At 43.2% G+C, this 20603-nt stretch overlaps 1 protein-coding gene across 1 annotated transcript in view; it reads right to left on the reverse strand.

Annotated features, from left to right (window-relative positions):
• Positions 1 to 15710, reverse strand: part of ATP8B1 (ATPase phospholipid transporting 8B1) — a 70365-nt gene extending 54655 nt beyond the window's left edge. The window contains 1 exon segment of the mRNA XM_033164341.1: positions 15398 to 15710. The gene's annotated coding sequence lies outside the window, so the exon portion shown is untranslated.
• Between the last annotated feature and the right edge of the window lie 4893 nt (positions 15711 to 20603).

Consider the following 20603-nt stretch of genomic DNA (forward strand, 5'->3'; position numbering starts at 1 on the left):
AATAATTTGAAAATTTGAGTACAGTCAAGGTAAGCAAGGTGGTCAACAAAACAGAGAAGGGTTGTATTTGTTATAGGTGGGGAAAATGAATTTTTGTGTGCTGTACAGCAAGGAACAGAAAATTCTGTTAATTGTAGCAAATTAAACTCTCAACAAGTTAATTAAAACTCAGAATAAGAGCCATATTTTGTGAAATAAAAGTATTTTAATGTGGAAAAAATATTACTTTGTCTTAAAGGACAATTGGAGACTTTTCTCAGGATGGTGGAGGGCATGTGTGCTGTGTCCCATTCATGTAGTGGTGGTAACACACACACCCTTCTTCTGATAGGAAATGAGGGGGCAAAAAAAGGAGCATCAGTTGTGGGGAGCATCAAGGAGCATCAGTTGTGGGGGAGTGAGAAATGTCCCTATTTTCATCTGAGGAATGTTGGATGATATGAAAGTCTGAGACCAGAGAAGGCAGGGAAGAATGGGAGGCGTGGTCTACTTTACATTGTGTGTGTGTGTGTGTGTGTGTGTGTCTTTGATAAATAAAGTTGCAGGGAATCCAGAGCTGCAGAAAGCGAGTTCTCACAAAATCAACCCCAGCACATACATGCAAGTACTGACCAGAGTGAGCTCTGCCCAAAGAGCATGTTGGAGCCAAACTACTTTGCCAGAAATTAAAATGCTTGGGTGCGACCACTAGCACCCATAAACCTGCCTCTCGTAAACAAGCAAGCAGAAGGTGATGTTCCAGATGTTCCTCTTCTGAGTAACATCTGGCTACGCAGTGCATCTGCAGAGCCATACTGTTCACAGTGCACGCGGATTCCACAAGCAGTTAGGCACATTTCAACAGAACGCACGTTCCGCTATTATATAATTAACATTAGTCACATCTTGGCTCAGCGTAGCCAATTCACATAGACACCGGGGAGGAGGTTAACTAAAGGGTAGCGTGAAGCTTTGTCACTTGGAATGTGTCATGGAAAGTTTGCCTACAAAGCGTGAATGCAGTTCGCTAACCAGCAATGCATCTGCCTAAAGAATGGAAGTCAGGAAAAAAAGAGGATCTGAGCAATTGGTAGTACTGTCGTTTAGTATCACATGGGAATAGATGTGCTCCTGTAAAAGGAAGCTAGCCTCATGTTTAAAGGGAGTGGCCTGGACCCAGACAGCAGGTAGACCTGCTTGTGCTTCCATGTGTGTGTAGCCCCTTTTATGTTGCACAGGTGCCCAAGCATGCCTTGGGAGACTGCAACTTCCACAGAAACGTCAGGGTGTGTGGGAGCAGAGGAGGAAGCAGGCGTTCCAAGTAACAGCATGCCCTTTTGAAAACGGTATAGTCTGAAGGTGGGATGATGCAACTTCAGAAATTAAGGTGCAGCGAAATACCAGGAAGAGAAAGCATTTATTTCCACAAACAGGGGTGTTGAACAACAAAAAAAAGAATATAATTTTTAAAAATAAAATAAAATAATACAATGCAGTTAAATATTCAGTCTTTTCAGATCCACTTTTATTTTAACACTACCTGAAACATGGGATCCACTTTTAATATTTGTATCATGCATGCCTGATGTTGCCCTTCGCTTTCCAAGGTGAACCAGATGCAAATGAGGTGAGGGCAGGGATATTGTACCTGTAACAGCTTAGCAGAGGAAGGAATTTTCGCAGGTACAGGTTCTCTCAAACCCAGCTTAATAAGTCGCACCTGCCAAAATTCTCCTTTATAAATCTTAAAAGAGCCCTGTACTCATTTCCTTCTGGTCATTCTGTCTGTTTCCCCTTTGCCTTCTCTCCCTCACTCTATTTTTTTCCTTATTTAAATGCTGTGTCAATTGAACCAAGGTTGTTTGTTCCTATAGTAATTTTAATTTTTTTTAAAAAAATAAATCATTATTTGTACCCCGCCCATCTGAAAGCTTGAAACCAAGTGAAGATGTCTGGGTGCCATCATGGCACCTGAGATCTGCACTACCTGGAGGTGCATGCTTGGATTGTGACTGTTTTCCCACACTAATAACACAACCTGTAGAATACTGCCTGGGATCTAGGGGCATAGGGCGGTATACAAATTTAATTAAATAATTGATAACATATCCCAACTCCTCTGAAGTCACAAAATGTTCAGGAATGTTTTAATAGCTAAACAGTTGATCCAATTGTTCAGCAGCACACATGGTGCCTGTAACAATATTAAAGAGCCATTAAATGCGATCTTGTTGTCTTGCGCTTCCTTAGACGAACCAGGAACTGAGAAGCACCTGCTTAAAACTTTTAGCGAAAGGTTGTGTGGGAAAGCAAAGATGCTGTGATCCAACACAATCTGTCCTGATGGATTTGTAGCCACCTCATGAGAAGAGAAGACTCCCTGGAAAAGACCCTGGTGTTGGGAAAGATGGAAGGCACAAGAAGAATGGGACGACAGAGGACGAGATGGTTGGACAGTGTTCTCGAAGCTACCAACATGAGTCCGACCAAACTGCGGGAGGCAGTGGAAGACAGGAGTGCCTGGCGTGCTCTGGTCCATGAGGTCACGAAGAGTCAGACACGACTAAACGACTAAACAACAACAACCACTGGAGGGTACATTAGGGATGCGGGTGGTGCTGTGGGTTAAACCACAGAGCCTAGGGCTTGCCGATCAGAAGGTCGGTGGTTCAAATCCCCGCGACGGGGTGAGCTCCCGTTGCTCAGTCCCTGCTCTTGCCAACCTAGCAGTTCAAAAGCACAAAGTGCAAGTAGATAAATAGGCACCACTCTGGCGGGAAGGTAAATGGCATTTCTGTGTGCTGCTCTGGTTCGCCAGAAGCGGCTTAGTCATGCTGGCCACATGACCCAGAAGCTCCCACGGCCAGTAAAGCGAGATAAGTGCCACAACCCCAGAGTCGTCCACGGCTGGACATAACGGTCAGGGGTTCCTTTACCTTTACCTTTACCACCGGAGGACTGATTGCATTAGGACAAAGACAAGGAGGAGTCACACTGAAGACTAATAGATTTACTGCAGAATAAGCTTCTGGACCAGAGCTCACATCATGAGACACATGAAGGGTATCTTATATCCTCACTTATGGGAATCATTCTGCCCATCCCAATGTAGCAGAATTAAAATAGGCATTAAACCATTTAGGCAACGAAAAAGGAGACAAAAAAGCAAGACAAAAAAATTCAACAACGATATACAGATAAATAAGCAGAGGCGATGTATGTTGATTTAGTGGGCTACCACTAAAGAAACAGTCTGTACGTATTTTGTGGAAGTGGGTTATATTATGGAACTGAAAAAACAAACTGCAGTCATCTGCTTAATTTGTGCATTTTTAAAAAAAGAATAGGGATGTGGGTTCTTTTCTTGCATCATGAAGTATCTGAGTGCTGGCACTGAAGGTTAATGCACTGTTCACTGTACACAGTTTAAGATATTTATAAAAAGCATAACCAGAATTTAATTTTTTGAAACTTTGTCTTACGATACATTTTAAAACACACCTTTATTTACATTACATTGCTTCAGTGTACACTGCTAAATATATGGAAGACTTTCCCAGCCAGATGGGCGGGGTATAAATAATAAATAATTATTATTATTATTTCCATTATTTTGGTTTTCAAATCCACAGGTGCATTTTGACTGTGCCTTGTAACCAAGTCTAAAGATGTGTTTATCATGCATTTTAACAAAGAATTAACAACAACACGGTCCTAATTGTGTCTATTCAGCAGGAAGTTCGTACTGAATTCAATGGGGTTTATTCCTGGGTAAATGGGGTTACAATTACAGTCCCAGTTTCCAATCTAATCCTAGATCTATAGCAGCACTGTGGCTTTCTTCTTGCTATAAATCATCTAGACTTCTTATAGACGTGATTTAATTGTTGACTTTTTTTTTGCCCAGCAGAACAGAATGTTTATTATATAAAGAGCAGGGAAGAAAAAGATATAGTAAATAGGGAATTACTTCCCTTGGGGCAGAATGAAATGGGGCTAATTAAAAGTCTCTTCCAGCACTAATGAGAATGCTTGCAGCATTCAAGTCAGTTCTGCACCTATACAAACTTTCCAGGGCTTAAAAGAAGTCTAATGATTTCTTACTTCCAAATTGCTATAGACATCAGGACGTATATAAGTACCTGCATTGAAACTTCATGTAGAAAGGATCAGAAGCAGTCTGTTACAGCATTGCACAGGATGTTTTAAAACAGGAGTGGGGAGCCTGTTGCTCTCCAGATGTTGAACCTCCCACATCAGCCCCAACCAGCTTAGCCAATGTTCAGTGGGACCAAGAACATCTGGGGGGGCACAGGTTCCCTATGCTTGTTTTAAAACTGAACTTACTGACAGTTCTAGAAGAGAGTTTGAGACTGTTCCTACTGAACACTATCATGCTACAAATGGTTCAAAGCCTAATTAGCACAAATTTTCTACCACCATGCCTGGAGACAGGCAATTAGGTTGTGTATCCACAGCAGTGACCGGAGGAGGAATGGCCGCTGGGAGGAGTGGAGAGAAGAAACGCCATGGTGCAACTGCAGCAGCACAAATGGATGCCTTCACCTGCCCCAGCTGCAACAAAACATGTCTCTACAGCCACAGCAGGTGCTGTAACCTTACGACAATTTGACTTCACCCACAAAAGCACATTTCTCTATTGTTTCCAGAGATGGACAGATGCCAACAAGCCACCAGCAATCATTCCTGGTCACCTAAATTGTGTCACCAAGTAATTTCTGCCCCCTTCACAGTCTATCTTTCTGCCAGCGGTGATCAGATGTGGTGGTGGTGTTTTGTGGTAACCATAAGCTAAAATACATTTTTATTTGTCCAAACCTTTGGATCATAAGTGACTATGTCTTTTACTGAGTCCCACCAGAGAATATATATTGCAGATGATGATTTAACCATGATTTTATTATTGTATGTTTTACTAACTTTATTGTAAAAAAAGTACACAGTCTCACTTGGTGTGACAAAGTTCTTTCACCAAACATTTCCCATCATGACTTTTATAGAAAGCAGACATTAAGTAATACACTGGACAATATGCTTTGTAGCAGAATGAAGGTTTGGCTTAGCATGTCATCTGCAATCCCTGCTTATGGTTCAGCTCTGTCCTCACAACCATGAACTGTAGCCAAGGTTTCTTCTAGACTACTGCGCTAGGGACGCAGGTGGCGCTGTGGTCTAAATCACAGAGCCTAGGGTTTGCCGATCACAAGGTCAGCGGTTCGAATCGCTGTGATGGGGTGAGCTCCCGTTGCTCGGTCCCAGCTCCTGCCCACCTAGCAGTTCAAAAGCGTGTCAAGTGCAAGTAGATAAATAGGTACTGCTCCAGCGGGAAGATAAAAGGCGTTTCCGTGCGCTGCTCTGGTTCGCCAGAAGCAGCTTAGTCATGCTGGCCACATGACCTGGAAGCTGTCTGTGGACAAACACTGGCTCCCTTGGCCTATAGAGCGAGATAAGTGCACAACCCCAGAGTCGTCCGCGACTGGACCGAACGGTCAGGGGTACCTTTACCTTTACCTTACTGCTTCTGCTAAGTGAGGAGAGCGTTTAACCACAAGCCCAGATTCAGACAACGTGCTAAGCCAAACCTTGACATAGCTCAGGAAAGCTCGGGGGGGGGGAAGGCCCACAGAGCAGCAAAATGGTAGTAAGCCATGGTTTGGTTTATCAAGTCATGGAGCCAATTCCAGCAAGTTATCAAACCAGACCCCCTTCCCTGCAGGCTGTAGTCCTAATGAAAACAGCCAAAGAACCCAGACGAGGTTGCTAACCGCACAATTAGAGTAGCATGTAGCTTTTGCCTGAAAAGGACTCGTGAAAGTCAATTAATCATTCATACATAGTTTTCCCTGATCAACTCTGCATGCACCAACAGGATTGAGCAGATAGCAAGATATCACATAAAGGTGAGATAAGATATGTATATTGGAACCATTCAAGTACTGGACAAACTGAAAACGCCTATGACTCATGAAAAGGGATGGGTAGTTTGTGCACTTTAAACAGCACTTTTCCAACTGTGTTCCCTTGTACAGGAAACTTCGCTGAGGCAAGATGTTTGAACTTTACACTTGTAAAGTTCAACAGAAAGCAAACCAGTTCTGAAGACATTCGTGTAAAGCCAAAGGCTGCATCTCTCAAGAATATTACTGACGGGAACAACCTGCTATACGCACAGAAGTAAAGCATCGAGACCTTATAAAAAAATTAGAGGAATGGGTAGGGTTGGAGATATATGTGCATGCAGAGACCTTTGACTTTTTGTGCAGCCTAGTGCACAAAGGTAAGTATCACGTCTGTGGCTCCGTCCACTTTTGCCTATGGCCCCGCCAGTGTTAGATATGAAAGCTAGGAGCTAAATGGCACCTTAAACCTAGGTTATGGGTGCAACAACGGAATGTCTAGGCATGCTTTTTAATAACAAGAATACGAAGCTGAAAATAAACGAACTGCAGCTGAAGTATTATGTTCATTTTTCACGTGGTCTAGTCTTTCCCCTGCCCACCCCACTAATATTCTTAAGAGGGTCTCTTCTCCAGTCTTCAGAGAGTAGCTGGAAGTGGATAAGCAGGAAAAGGTCTTCCTTTCCTTCCACTCTGCAGTTTTAATCTGAAATCTTAGGTGCAGTACTGTGCCCAGAGCTCAGAAATTGCTGGCCCTAATGAAATTTTCTGTCGCAAAATGCACCTAGAACAATGGGAGTTTCGAACACTGGGCCCTCCCACCACAGGCAAGTGGCCCCTGGAAGTTTGCCTATGAGGGAATGTGGCCCTTGTGCTGAAGAAGATTCTGCACCCCTGTTCTATAACTTTTTTTTTTAATTGCAGAGTGTGTCTATTGAGATCAGATATTTATCAAGGGAAGGAGACAATAGTTTCATCGTAATTTCACTGTGTTTAAAAACACAGCAGTAAAAACTCATTTAACTCGGAATGGTGTCATCGAAAAGGACGAAGCCAAGAAGAGTTGAATGGGGTTTTGTACTCTTAAAAGAAAAAAAAAACGAAACACACACACACACACACACACACCCCTGCTTCACAATCAAATCTGTCATCTCAGTAAAGAGCTCTCAGGCTACAGCAGAAACTGCAAAATTAACCAGGAGGCCAAGACATTTGGCAGGCAAGTAGCTCACCTAAGTCTCCATTGTAACCTGCAAGCCTGGGGACTAGAACATTGGTAGATTGCCCAAAGGGAAAACAAGAGAAGAAAACAAGTTATAAAGATTGAATAAAGTTAAGGTTGCAAGGCTGAGCAGCAATTAGGAAGCAAACTTCCGAACAAGACACTAAAAGTGCATTTAGGAACATAGGAAGCTCCCTTATGCAGAGTGATTGTACTATGGCAACTCTCAGTATTGTCTACGTTGACAAGCAGTAGTTCCCCGGGATTTTGGTGGTGGTTTTCCCCAATCCTACTTAGAGATGCCAGGAATCTGGGGTCTTCTGCATGCTCAGCAGATGCTCTTCTGCAAAAGCAAAGCCCTTCACCCAACAGAACATCTGTAGGAATGATACAAGCGCTGTTCTGCTGGTGGTGAGAGAGGCCTGATGCAAGGATGGAAAGCTCTCCCACCAGCATCACTGTTGATGAGAGTTTAAGCAGGGCTTGCTGAGGCAAATAAGAATCTGCAGGATCCTAAAGCCTGTTTGTTCCCTGATATGCCCTGCAAAGGAGTCCTCAGCAATGCCAGCCTTAAACCTTGCAATGCTAATTTCCTTGCACTACCCACAGGAGGGAGAAAATATGGGGAGAGAAAGGAAAGGTAAGTGAAAAGTCACACACATCCTCCCTACCCTAGCTGCAACAAGACAGCAGGACCCACAAACGCTGGCACCCGAAACTTTTAACAATCAGATGGAGGACACCTAGATGGGCCAGCAGTACATGTGAAAAGTATCTAGGGATCTTAGCAGACCACAAGCTTAACGCGAGCCAGCAGTGTGATGCAGCAGCAAAAAAAGGCTAACGCTATTCCAAGCTGCATCAACAGAAGTCTAGTGTCCAGATCGCCGAAGAATTTATGCTTTTGAATTATGGTGCTGGAGGAGACTCTTGAGAGTCCCATGGACTGCAAGAAGATCAAACCTATCCATTCTCAAAGAAATCAGCCCTGAGTGCTCACTAGAAGGACAGATCCTGAAGTTGGACGAGAAGGGGACGACAGAGGATGAGATGGTTGGACAGTGTTCTCGAAGCTACTAACATGAGTTTGGCCAAACTGCGGGAGGCAGTGAAAGATAGGCGTGCCTGGCGTGCTCTGGTCCATGGGGTCACGAAGAGTCAGACACGACTGAACAACAACAAAAGTGTCCAGATCAAGAGAAGTAATAGCGTTGCTTTATTCTTCCTTAGCCAGACCACACCTGGAATACAGTGTCCAGTTCTGGGCGCCACAATTCAAGAAGAATATTGACAAGGCAGGACATGTACAGAGGAGGGTGACCAAGATGATCAAGGGTCTATAAATCAAGCCTTATCAGAATGGATGGGGGAGTTGGGGATGTTTAGCCTGGAAAGGTGGAGGCTGAGATATCATAGCCATCTTCAGATATCATGGAACATGGAGCAACCTTGTTTTCTCCTGTTCTGGAGAGTACGGCCCGAACCAATAGATTCAAGTTGCAAGAAAGGAGATTCCGACTAAACATCAGGAAGAACTTCCAGATGGTAAAAGCTGTTCAACTGTGGAACAGACTCCCATGAGAGGTGGACTCTCCTCCTTTTGAGCTTTTTAAAGCAGAGGTTGGATGGCCATCTGTCAGGGATGCTTTAGCTGAGATTCCTACATTGCAGGGAGTTGGACTAGATGACTCTTGGGGTCCCTTCCAACTCTACAATTCTGTGATTCTATGGTTTAACAGATGTCATTTGGCTTTGCATACTGATTTTATTCTATAAATAGACTAGATCTGGGTAATCAGCAACCAACCTTTCTTCCCAAGGTAATACTGCTTTGAGGTATCAGAAGATCTACTCAGACTGGATTGAAACAAAGCATGAATCACCCATACCTTGTTTGCTTTAGTTCTACTATTTTTAAGTCAGATGTTTTGGCACGTGAGAAATATCAAATATTGTCTCATAAACGTGCTCTAAAGAATTATACAAGGCTTGTGTGAACTGTGACTAATTCCTATTTACTGGTTTTAGGTGAGAAATTTTCCATTCCAAATCCAGTGCTTTTTACAACAGTGGAATCTGACGGCAGCTTGAGAGAATGGTCACATTTCATATGCCTGGCCACTGCCTCATCATTTTTATCTATCTCCTCTCCTTCTTGGAGTTCGGTACCACAGGATGTGATGATGGCCATTAGCTTAACTGGTTATAAAAAAATAGATCATAAGTCCTTCCATGGCTATTACCGTATATACTTGAGTATAAGCCTAGTTTTTCAGCACACTTTTTGTGCTTTAAAAGCTGCCCTCGGCTTATACTCAAGTCAACCATTCCTTAAGAAGTGTACAAGAACGGTGGTTCTTTACTCTCCCCAGGCAGCTTGTTCCATTCCTGAACTGCTCATATAAATGCAAACTTTAGACCCCAGAAGGCAGAAAGCCTATCAGTTAAGGAAGTATTAAAACCCCACAGGTGCTCACTTTCCCTGGCTCCTGCTTAAACAGGACAGGATCCCAGCCTTCTCTGTATAACACAAGGGAACATTGCGCTGTGAGTTAAACCACAGAGCCCTAGGGCTTGCTGATCAGAAGAATGGCGGTTCGAAACCCTGCGACGGGGTGAGCTCCACAGCAGCAAAGGAGGAAGAGGAAGGAGCAGCCCAAAGGGCTGCTTTGGGCTGCTCGTTCCTCCTCTACCACAGTGGCAAAGGTGAACCGGCTTATACTTGAGTCAATAAGCTTTCCCACATTTTGGTAGGGAAATTAGGTGCCTCGGCTTATATTTGGGTCGACTTATACTCGAGTATATACGGTAGTTATAACAAGTCTATGGAAGTGCCACATACCATCTGAGGGCTGGATCCAGCTAATCTCTTTTCATTGTAGACCCACTGAAATGAATGGACCTAAAGTTAGTGATATACATTAATATCAATGGGTCCAGCCTGACTACAGCTTAGTTGGATGCAACACCAAATTTGGATGTCAGGGACACTAAATCATAGTTTAGTGTGACACATATGCCACAGTAAACATCAGCCTTGTGTACTCTCATCTCCCCCTCTAATGCAGTCAAGAGAAGTTTTCAAGCTTTTGCTATCGCAGCAACTCTTCCCTACTTCTGTGAAAAAAAACATGCTGGTGTGAAACATCTCTAGTGACTGCATAATTTAAGTCTTTTGCAAGAAATAGAGTGGAACACAAAATCCATATCCAGTCAGAAAGTGTACATGTGTTAAAAACAAAAAAACAGAGGACATTCAGCAGGAATTCTTATATGATGTTTCATTATGGACATGTCTGTGTGCACTGTTATGCATGACCAAACAATGTACATATTGAATATATCCTGCTAAATTTCCAAGTGACTGGAAGACAAGAGAGTAAGCTTGCTTTCTTAAATGGAAATTTTGTTGGTTTCTCTCCAGTGCAGTATCACACCAGCCTACATAGATTAACCCTTCGGATTCTTAACATTCAAACACTAGTTTTCCAGTGCGGATTAAGACAGGATTAAGCAACAGGAACAGAGAACAGAAATGCTGTATATATGTCTGCTTATGATTGTATTCTGAAGGGAGAAATATTCTGGGACCAAGGAAGCTCAAGGAGTTGTCCTGTCATGATGTGGCAATCCTGGTTAGCGGTGAGACAAGGTGACAGGTTCTGAGAGGAGAGAGAGATACGATTGCATTGAAAATTCATTAGGTGAAGGTGGAATCAGATGAATTTAGACTAATCAGTCTGGGTGAAAGGAAACTCTGATTGGCCAGAGGTTCTAGTTGTTTGAGAGTTAACTGCCAGTTGAGGGAGAGGTAGTTGAGATTTTGTCAGCTAAGGAGTTTAGGGGAGAATGGATTTGATGAGGGTAATGTGAAAAATAGACCAAAGATGAGCTGAGGAGAAATATTGAGGCCTGAATTGAATACCCAGGTATTGATACCTTTTCTGGTGAAGACCAGGAGAAGGGAGCCAGTGACTGAGTTGGTCCGAACAGCTGCCCTGTGTACCAGAGGAAAGTGACACCAGCAGGTTTTTAAAATCTTCCTAAAGTGTCCAAACAGTCAGGAATACAGCTAGAGGAGTTTTGGGGTACAGAGGGAGACTGTCCCCAGTAGCAGCTGGACAGGGCTGTGGGAGCATTTGGTCAGGGCGGAGGTGTAAGGGCTTGAGGTAAAGGCCACTTAGAGCCTGGTGTCAGCAACAGTGTCCCTTGAGTCTTCAGTAACTGTCAACAAGCACCTTTATGGTCCCAATAGAAGTATCAGTATTCCCTTATGTGCCCAATATTCCTTTAATAAACCAACCATCTTAGTGTAAAGTTTATCCTGTCTCTAGCATTGGTGTCAATCTTACACCTAAGCTACCAGGTGGTTCAGAAAGCATTCTGAGTGAACTGATGGCACCAGAAAATTTAAGAAGTTCAGATATCTCTACTTTTGTTTACTCACAAGTGAGGCCGGGGGAAACCGAGTATCCCTGACAATAGTAAACAAAGTTTTCTTTTTAAATCCCAATGCAGAACTTATAATGTGTTCAGAGCTGACGTGGGCTGTCTTCTGATCATCGTGCCTCAGCTTATTAAGTCAATATATGCACAAGTCTTTTATTTAACCATAGTTTTAACATTTTCAATTTTGACTCCCTTCCCCCTCTTTCTGTGGTTCCTTACATTTATTTTTGTCCTTTCCTGAATACTCCAAATTGCCTTATTCTTTAATCGTCTACAGCATTTAATATCATATTGAAAACTGCAGGTTTTTAACAATAATCCTGCCAATGTCTTGATCTGTTTACAGTTTGTAAGTACTCAATAAACCACTTCCGTTCCTTTCTAAAATAAAAATAAAAATTGTTGTCTTGCTTTCTTTCCCCCCTAGTAAGTTCCGTCATTTCTGCATATTCCATTAGTTTCTGTATCCAATCGTCGGGAAGATATATATGCACAAGTCTTTTCCCACACATGTAGCCTGTTCACTATAACCTGAAGCTGAACAGGAAAGTCTCATTAACCACAGTTTAGTGTTGCTCCAAACTGGGAAACTATGGTCACCAGCTTCAAAACAAGCCAGGCTCTTAAACCATGGTTTAAAGTTGATGAAAGATCCTGGCACCTTCTGTAGCTGGTGACTATAGTTTACCACAGGAGTGTGAAACTATGGCTAATTAGAGGCTTTCTAGTTTAATCACAGCTCATGCCAACGGGAGGAGTGGAGGGGTTCTGCGTGGAAGCAAAAGGATCATGTATACCTTGGCTTACTAAGACAAAGTGGCTTATAACAGAGTTAACAGTTGGTCTATTTCCCTACCCCGCATACAAACTCAAAAAACAGTAACATTAATTGAGTATGGAGAGGTGTTTCAAATTGTTTAAACAAGCAAGTTAACAAAACAAAAAAAAATCCCTGAACAGCCACAAACTATTATTCCTTATCTTCTCCATTTCAGGTGCAATACGAACTGTGCCAGCCCAAATTATTCTAAAGGAATCTGAAAGAAGCTGCCACATAGAGTCATTTTACAAGCAAATACCCCAGAGACAAGCAAGTAGCCTGTAGCCACATAGACAAGAGGTGGTGAGGAGTAAATTTTTGCTCTGCCCTTTCAAAACGGCACTGATGTTGTTTGATGGAAAATAACCCGATTTCACTTCGGAACAGCACTTTGTGTTTACATGCCATGTCTACCATGGAAAGATCTAAATCTCTGGGCAAACAGTGCACATATTTGAAGTAGGATGCTCTGAATTCTGGAGTAAAGGGTGGAATCTCCAGACTGACCACACTCTGCAGTCTGGTTGTGACCTGTTTGAATTCCTGCTCTAGTGAATCACTTATAGATATTCGGTGTTGTTCTGGCCCAAGCAATATCCAACCAGGAAGGGGTCATTTTTATCTGGCACACCTAGAACACGTATTTCAATCACAGAATAAAGGTTAAGGCACATAACAAGCATAGCAGAAGTGCTAATGCCCAAGGCAGGCAGCCTACTCACACTTTCTTGGAAATAGACGACATTAAGCACAGGGAGACTTATTTCCAAATAAACACTGTAAGGAACAAGTTATTAGCCAATTCTTGCATTGCAAGGGGTTGAACTAGGTGACATTTCAGGGTCCTTTCCAGCTCTACAATTCTATGATGCTCTGAATTCTGGAGTAAAGGGTGGAATCTGCACCTCAAGACCTCATTCAAGGAAGATCCATGACAGTAGTAGTATATTGAACTAACACTATTTTCTGTCTTTCGGTTGCAGCATCCCAAATAGCGAAATCCCTCCCTAGAGAGATTTGGCTAGTTATTAGAAGCTGTTTTTGGGGGTAGAATGCAGATATAGGAGCTCTTAAATCAGATGATTTCCGTACAGGCGACTCTCAGCTTACATGGGGGTTATGTTCTGGGGATTGTACGTAAAGTCCAAATTGTGTATAGTCAAAGCACATTGTGTTCAATGGCTGGTGGGATACCCAAAGCCTTTCCCCTCCAAATGCCCATGCCCTTTCCATCCTCTTTTTATTTATTTTGCCCAGCACATAAAGCCGAAGACAAGTTCCCACCACAGAAAATACTCTTCTTCTAGCGGGCGCCTAATCTTTCAAGGCAGTGAGGCCGCAGGAGGTTCAAAACCTGTAACTGCCCAGCTCTTGGACTCCCAACTTTCTTCAGCCCCCAGCCAGTGTGGCCAATGGATGGCAATGATGGGAGTTGCAGTCCAACATCTGGAGGGCCACAGGTTTCCCATTCTTGGCTGGCTGGGCCTGATTAAAGCTGTTGTGCCAAACATCAAGAGCACACCAGGTTGGAAAATGACTGCTTTCGGTATTGTGCATACCCAGAGGATAGAGGTAGAAAATGGTGGGTTCTACTATTAGAAACTGAATATTAAGTCCTTTCTCATTTGTCCATGGAGCATAAACAAAAAATCTGCTTTGATCCAAATTGAGAAGAACAAAAATCTGGCTATGTTTTAAGTCAGTGAGATGTACACAACTCCGCTGTTTGGTATCTTATTTTACCTGCTGAGTACATAGGTAAATCAAGAAACTAAACAGCGTATCCGGGGCTGTGGACACCTCACTGACTTAAAACATAGCTAGGTGGTTCTTCTTCTCAATTTGGATCAAAGCAAGTGGTTTTGGGGAGGGGGGTTGGAGAGAAACACATCAAAACTTTGAGCTTTGAGGTTCTTACAATCAAGCTGTATATAAACTTTATGAAATAAATAAATAGAGCACAGTATTTAATCAGAAATGACAGGACAGATATTTTAATAATTATTATTAAATAAATAGGCTAAAGGCAGTAGATCAGTGCCACCCTGTGTCACATTCCGGGGGGGGGGGACAAAATTCTGAGCCCCAGATCCTCCTCCTGCAACTAACTCACAACACTCTCTCTCTCTGCCTTTGTGTCTTCAAACTAGAGTTTCCGCTTTCTCTGCCTCTACCTATAACTGGTTATGTGCACATGTCACTGTCTTCTAACTCTGACGGGTACCTCCTTCACAAACAGAGATTCACAGCTATCAGAAGACCGTCCCCCAACAATTCCCTCCATCAGTGAACACCGGCACCGATTTATCTCAGATCATGAACTAAGAATCCGCCAAACAAATTTAACAGGCAGCCTGCCATCCCTAAACATCATCCGGATCTGAATTAAGGAAAACCCATTTGAGAAGTTGTGAACGGGAAATGAAAAGGGTGTGGGCTGCAGACATTGTTTATGTCTCCAAATCTACTTGGAGAAACAGTTAGATTTGTGAGCAGGAAAACAAGTTGATTGTAATATGGTCCAGAGCATGTGCGCTTTCCTGAATTCATCTGTCCACGTTCCGATTACACAGCTGAGAGATGCAAATCAAAAACCAACCCAGACATGACATGCCACATACACAACCTTGCACAGATTGAAAACGGGGGTGGGGGGGACGACAAACACAACAGGAAGTGAAAAGGCAAGAATAAGACCCTCTTCAAAAACAAGGTCGGTCTTTTTTTTTGAGGGGGGGGGGGAGAAGGAAAAGAGGAAACGAAAATGAAGTTTGAAGGCTTAGGTCTCAGAGGTACAGTCCGACCTCCGCCCAGCATCTGATACAACTTCTTGCTGGAGAGATATGGAAAAGGAGGAGTTGTGGCGCTGTCATGCCACGGGCAGGTGAGAAGAACAAAGCCCAGGGACTCTGCCCCGAGTGCTGCAACACACCTGGAGCCCCTTCCCCTCCCTCCGCCTCCCAACATCCCTCTCGCTCCCAAACAATAGCCACCCCTTTCGCTTACCCTCTTCTCCGTGTCCAGGCAGAATCCCAAGCAGGTGGGGGTGGGTGGGTTGTTTTGCTCAGCTCGCTTTCATGCTTTTCTCGGCCAGTGGCTCCCTCTCCTTCCTTCCTTCCCCCCCTCCCCACACAGTTCCCCTTTTAAAACGAGCTCGCTCGCGGAGAGTCAGCCCGGGGAGTGGACAAACAAGTTTCTCAAGTTTGCTCTCTCTCTCTCCCTCCCTTCCTCGCTTCCTTCTCCCGGCAGCGCACAAACACACACAGAAAGAGAAGCGCGCACCAGGTGTCTTCCTCCGCGCGGGGAGTGGAGGCGAGAGAAAAGTCGAGTGAAACGTGGAGAGGCTGAGGGAAGAAGAGTCTAATTGGGATACTCCTGAGAGAAAGGGAAGCCAAATTAAGAAAGGAGGCGGAGACAGAGAAAGAGAGAGAGACACACACACCTCTGACAAGAAGCCCCGCCCCTTGCCGGAAGGCGAACACGTGACTCGCAGGTAAGGGCGCGAGCGGCTCTGGGGCGCCGCCCCCTGCCTACCAGCGCCGCTAAGAAAGGGCGCGGCTTGGGAGAGCGGCCGCTTCTCCGGCTTCGACAGCTGCTGCGTTTTCAGGCCGTCTTGGCGCGAGAAGGCTGGGTGGGAAACGGCGCACCTGGCGAGGAAGTTTGCTGGAGCAGCGCGCGCGCGCGCCCTTCCTGAGGCAAACTAAATTAGGTTACCGGTCTTGTTAATTCAGGATTACAGTATCTGAATTACCTCCCCCATCCCCCACTCCCCGCGCTATGTAAGTGGTAGATAGGTGCCTCACACGCGTCACTGTCGCCCTTCCCAAAGAGTTTTTTTTTAAAAAAAGTGGTATTGCAGGTGCTTTGCAAAGAATAGGGAAGTTGTAAATCTATAAGATGTAATCAGTATAATTGCCTGGAAATTACCTGAAAGGAAACGAAATCCACCTCTATTTTGTCTTCATAAGAAAAGCTTGCCCATCTAGTTCAGCATCCTGTTCTCACAGTGGCCAGCGTTGGGACCTTTGGGAGGCCAGTAACCAGGACCTGAGGGCAACAGTGTGGTGCAGTGGTTTGGGCTAGCCATGAAGATGAATGTAACGTGTGAAGCAGTGCTTAGTTGACACTTATTTCTCTATGAGTGCTTCCATGTGCCTACTGGGAGTTCTAACTTGCCCTTGTGTCAAACTCCACCACTCCAGCTATGACAAACTATATTGAATCTAGTGGCACAGCAGTTTTTTTGAAAAACTGCTAGCGCATTTGCAAAGCTAAGCAGGGTCTGGTACGGTTGCAAATTGGATGGGGGTGTCACATATTGAGATTTCTGCATTGGAGGTTGGACTAGATGACCCTTAGGGATCCCTTCCAACTTATGGACTCATTGTTAAAACCGTGTTTATGGAAGACAATCTTACTTGGCTAGAAGTGATCACTGAATAAGAAGACGATTATGTCAAACTCAGGGTAAGAGCCTAACACCACATAGCTGGGAAGAAGCCCCACTGAATTCACCAAGACTTGTTTCTGAGATGCAGCTTGTTTCTGGTATTTTATGGGTTGGGCGTCTTTTCTGAAGTGAAAGCAAGTCAACTTTCCTAACAGGATCTATTCAATCCTCGGGTGTGCCCAGCTTTTCTCTTTGGGTTTTGTTTGTGCAGCTGCACAAACATCAAAGAATGAAGTCATATCTGCTTTTAATAACACAAAATAATGCAATAAAGTGAGTGGGCACTGGTTCTGGATCTAGTGATCTCGTTTATCGGTTCCTGCAACTGCAACTTTGTCCTGTTTGGCTTTCCATTTCCATACCTTAAGCCTGTGTCCTTTATTCAGAACCTTACTGCCAAAATCTTTCAGTTCAGACCATGTGGTACCCCTCTTTAAACCCATACCCCGGTTCTCTATATAATAGCACTGCATGCACCCTAACAAACAAACAATGTCCTTTCTTCAACACCCTCCATGCTTTGCTCCCCTTATAGCTCTTACCTCATAGCTCAGTTGGTTAGAGTGTGGTGCGGAAACACCAAGGTTGCAGGTTTAGTCCCCGTGTGGGAGAGATGCATATTCCTGCATTGCAGTGGGTTGGACTAGATAATCCTCAGGGTCCCTTCCAACTCTATGATCCTATGATATCTCGGTACATTAAATGGTTTAGAAATGATTTCAAATAAAATAGACAAATGACCACTGTCTGCTACCCTCACTCTTGCTGCTCCTTTGGTTGTTTGGAACTCCCTCCCAGAACACCTATGCAATGTCACTTCTTCCTTCACATTCCTCCTCAAAACCTATGCTTTCCAGGAAGCCTTTGTCTTAACCTACTGTGCCTCATCCTTTGAGGGAAACTGCGCTTAAGTAAAGGCGGTTGCATTTGCACATACTCTTCTATTGTTTAATGCTTCAGTCTCCTCCCTCTAATTTTGATAGTCTTTCCCAATATCAAAATGTAAATTGCAAAACTTCTCGGTGAATAAACCTGTATTTTCGTTTATGTTATTCCATAAAGTACTTTTACACCAGTGACGCTCTGTTAATAACTAGCAGCCTTATACCCAGCGTTGCTGGGAATTCAAAGAAACCAAAAGATCAATGCAGTTTTGAAATCAGTGGTTAAAATCAGTACAGTTTTGAACTGAATGACCTCAAATAAGTTCAGTAAGTACAGAATATGAGCGGTTTTTGTTTCTTGTTTTACTGTTTCAGAAATTTCTGCAAAAAGCCTCCCAAAATTCTTGAACTTCTTGGCATTCCCACCACATGTGCAGGTAGGTGCCTATCAATGAAAAGAGATTGCTATCCTTGGAGGTAATCTTTTTGGGGCTAGAGATGGGTAGGTCCACCCCCTTTATCTTCTGCCACCGCCTTTCCTGCCTCTCTTTCTGCCACTTCTTTTTAACTCTCTCAGTTTCCCCCACTCACCATTTTTTAATCATTGCCACCTGCATGAATTAGGAAGGGCTCCATGAAATGAGATCCAGGGGAAGTACTAAGCGGGCTGACAGAGGAGTGTTGTGATCCTGCGACACTAGACATCCCTACTGAGATACTTCCCCTGGTGTAGCACTGCCACCTGTGCCTCCACCTGCCAGTATTTTACATCCCTCTACATACAAAGCTTTATCTGTCTCCCATTTTCTTACCTTCTCTTTCTGATTTCATTTTTTTTTTTTTTGGCCTGCTAAACTGCATGAAAGGAATTGTGCGCCTAAATGCAGACAATTCCCAGAAAATATGTAGCAGCATTGCTACATCTAATCCATGCAAGCATTCCCCACACTTTAAATGAATGTAAATTGGACAAATTGGACGAAATGAATTTGTGCTGTTTTTCTCACACAAATATCTGAAAGACTGCCTCCTTCCCTACAGACCCTTGGGTGCTTAAATTGGCAGAGGGGCCCTCAGAAGCTGTGGGTGTGCGTGTGTGCGCGCAGTATTTGACAGGGCATTCTCTGTGGTGGCCCCTAAGCTGTGGAACTTCTTCCCCACAGAGTTGTGTCTGGCACCTTCTTTGTACAGCTTCTGGAGAATGCTAAAGGCACACTTCCTTTACACTGGCTTTTGGCACTTGAGGTGTATATTTTTAGGACCCACGTTATCTTGTATGGTTGTAAGTCATTTTAAACCTGTTTTTAATCTTGTGTTTTAATGTCGTAACCTGCCCTGGGACCTTAGGGTGAAGGGCAGGTAATAAATAAATAGTACAGAAATCCTGTTTTCGTAAGCAGTTTCCTCACCTATCTATAACCTTGCAATGAGTGTGAGTTGTCCATGTTACTGTTTCTGATTACATGACCATCTTTTCGAACACCATGATGTGGCCGATTCACCTTTTTCTCTGTAGGTTCCTCCCTTGTTTCCAAGCTATTTATAGCACCTTCCAAATGTGTCAGCACAGCATTCCCTCACCACCACCTCCAGGTGACTGGTAAATTAATTTAGTAATGGGTTACTTAAGAGTTATTATAGCCCAGCAGTGTGGAATGTTGTGACTCTTCAAAAGGCGAATGCATGTCAGGACTAACAATGGGAGAAAGAATTCAATTCATTTCATATTTAAAGTTACAGGTAGGTAGCCGTGTTGGTCTGCCATAGTCAAAACAAAATAAATAAATAAATAAAAATTCCTTCCAGTAGCACCTTAGAGACCAACTAAGTTTGTTCTTGGTATGAGCTTTTGTGTACATGCACACTTCTTCAGATACACTGAAACAGAAGTCACCAGGCCCTTATATTCTGTTTCAGTGTATCTGAAGAAGTGTGCATGCACACGAAAGCTCATACCAAGAACAAACTTAGTTGGTCTCTAAGGTGCTACTGAAAGGAATTTTTTAATTTTTTTTTATTTTGTTCATATTTAAAAGCAAACATCTCTCATTCGCATTTCACAAAACAATACGGGAAATGAGACACAACTATCTTTAAAATTTCATAGCTCTCCGAATATTGCAATGTCATTCTGCAGACAAGTAACACATACACACACATACACAAATATGCACCTATTGGCCCAAAGTGTCTACAAAAATGCACTGGATTATGGAAAATTGCTTTTCCCAAAAAAAAGGTATATTAGGCAAAAGTGCTTACAAATATTAGGAGAAATGTGCGCTAATGCTGTTGGATTTTCATGAGGACTTTTCTGTTTTAAAAAATTGCGAACAGATGTGAAAATGTGAAGAACTGAATTTAAGACTGAAAATGGAAAAACTAAGAGTAAGCAAAATTGACAGGTCCCTTGCTGAGACTCCTTGAAATTAAAATTACTGTCTTGTGTCTACTCCCTTCCAGATATTCCGTCCTTTTAAAAAAACAAATAAATAATTTTAAAATTAATTTTCCATTTAAGCATATATAATCACATCTTATTATCGACTTTACTTCTTTGGCTCTTTAGAGACTGTTGACTTCCTTCCCTCTCACCTCTTGGCTTTCAAAAGTAACCTTTATATCACAGCATTTTATATATTTTCCAGTTCTAATATAACTCATTACAAAATGCCTCAAAGTTTAAAGAAATGTAGAAAGGTAAAAAAAAAATCATTACAAGTATTCAGATACCCCTACTAGTGTTGTTAATTGCTTACAATGGTCTTTCAAATACAGGTGATACCCCGGGTTATGTAAGCGATCCGTTCCGGGTCGCGGTACGTAACACGGGCGTGCATATCACAAACACACACACACAAAAAAACAAGCCCGGAAG

The sequence above is a fragment of the Lacerta agilis genome, chromosome 11 (assembly GCF_009819535.1).
Source record: "Lacerta agilis isolate rLacAgi1 chromosome 11, rLacAgi1.pri, whole genome shotgun sequence".
NCBI lineage: Eukaryota > Metazoa > Chordata > Lepidosauria > Squamata > Lacertidae > Lacerta > Lacerta agilis.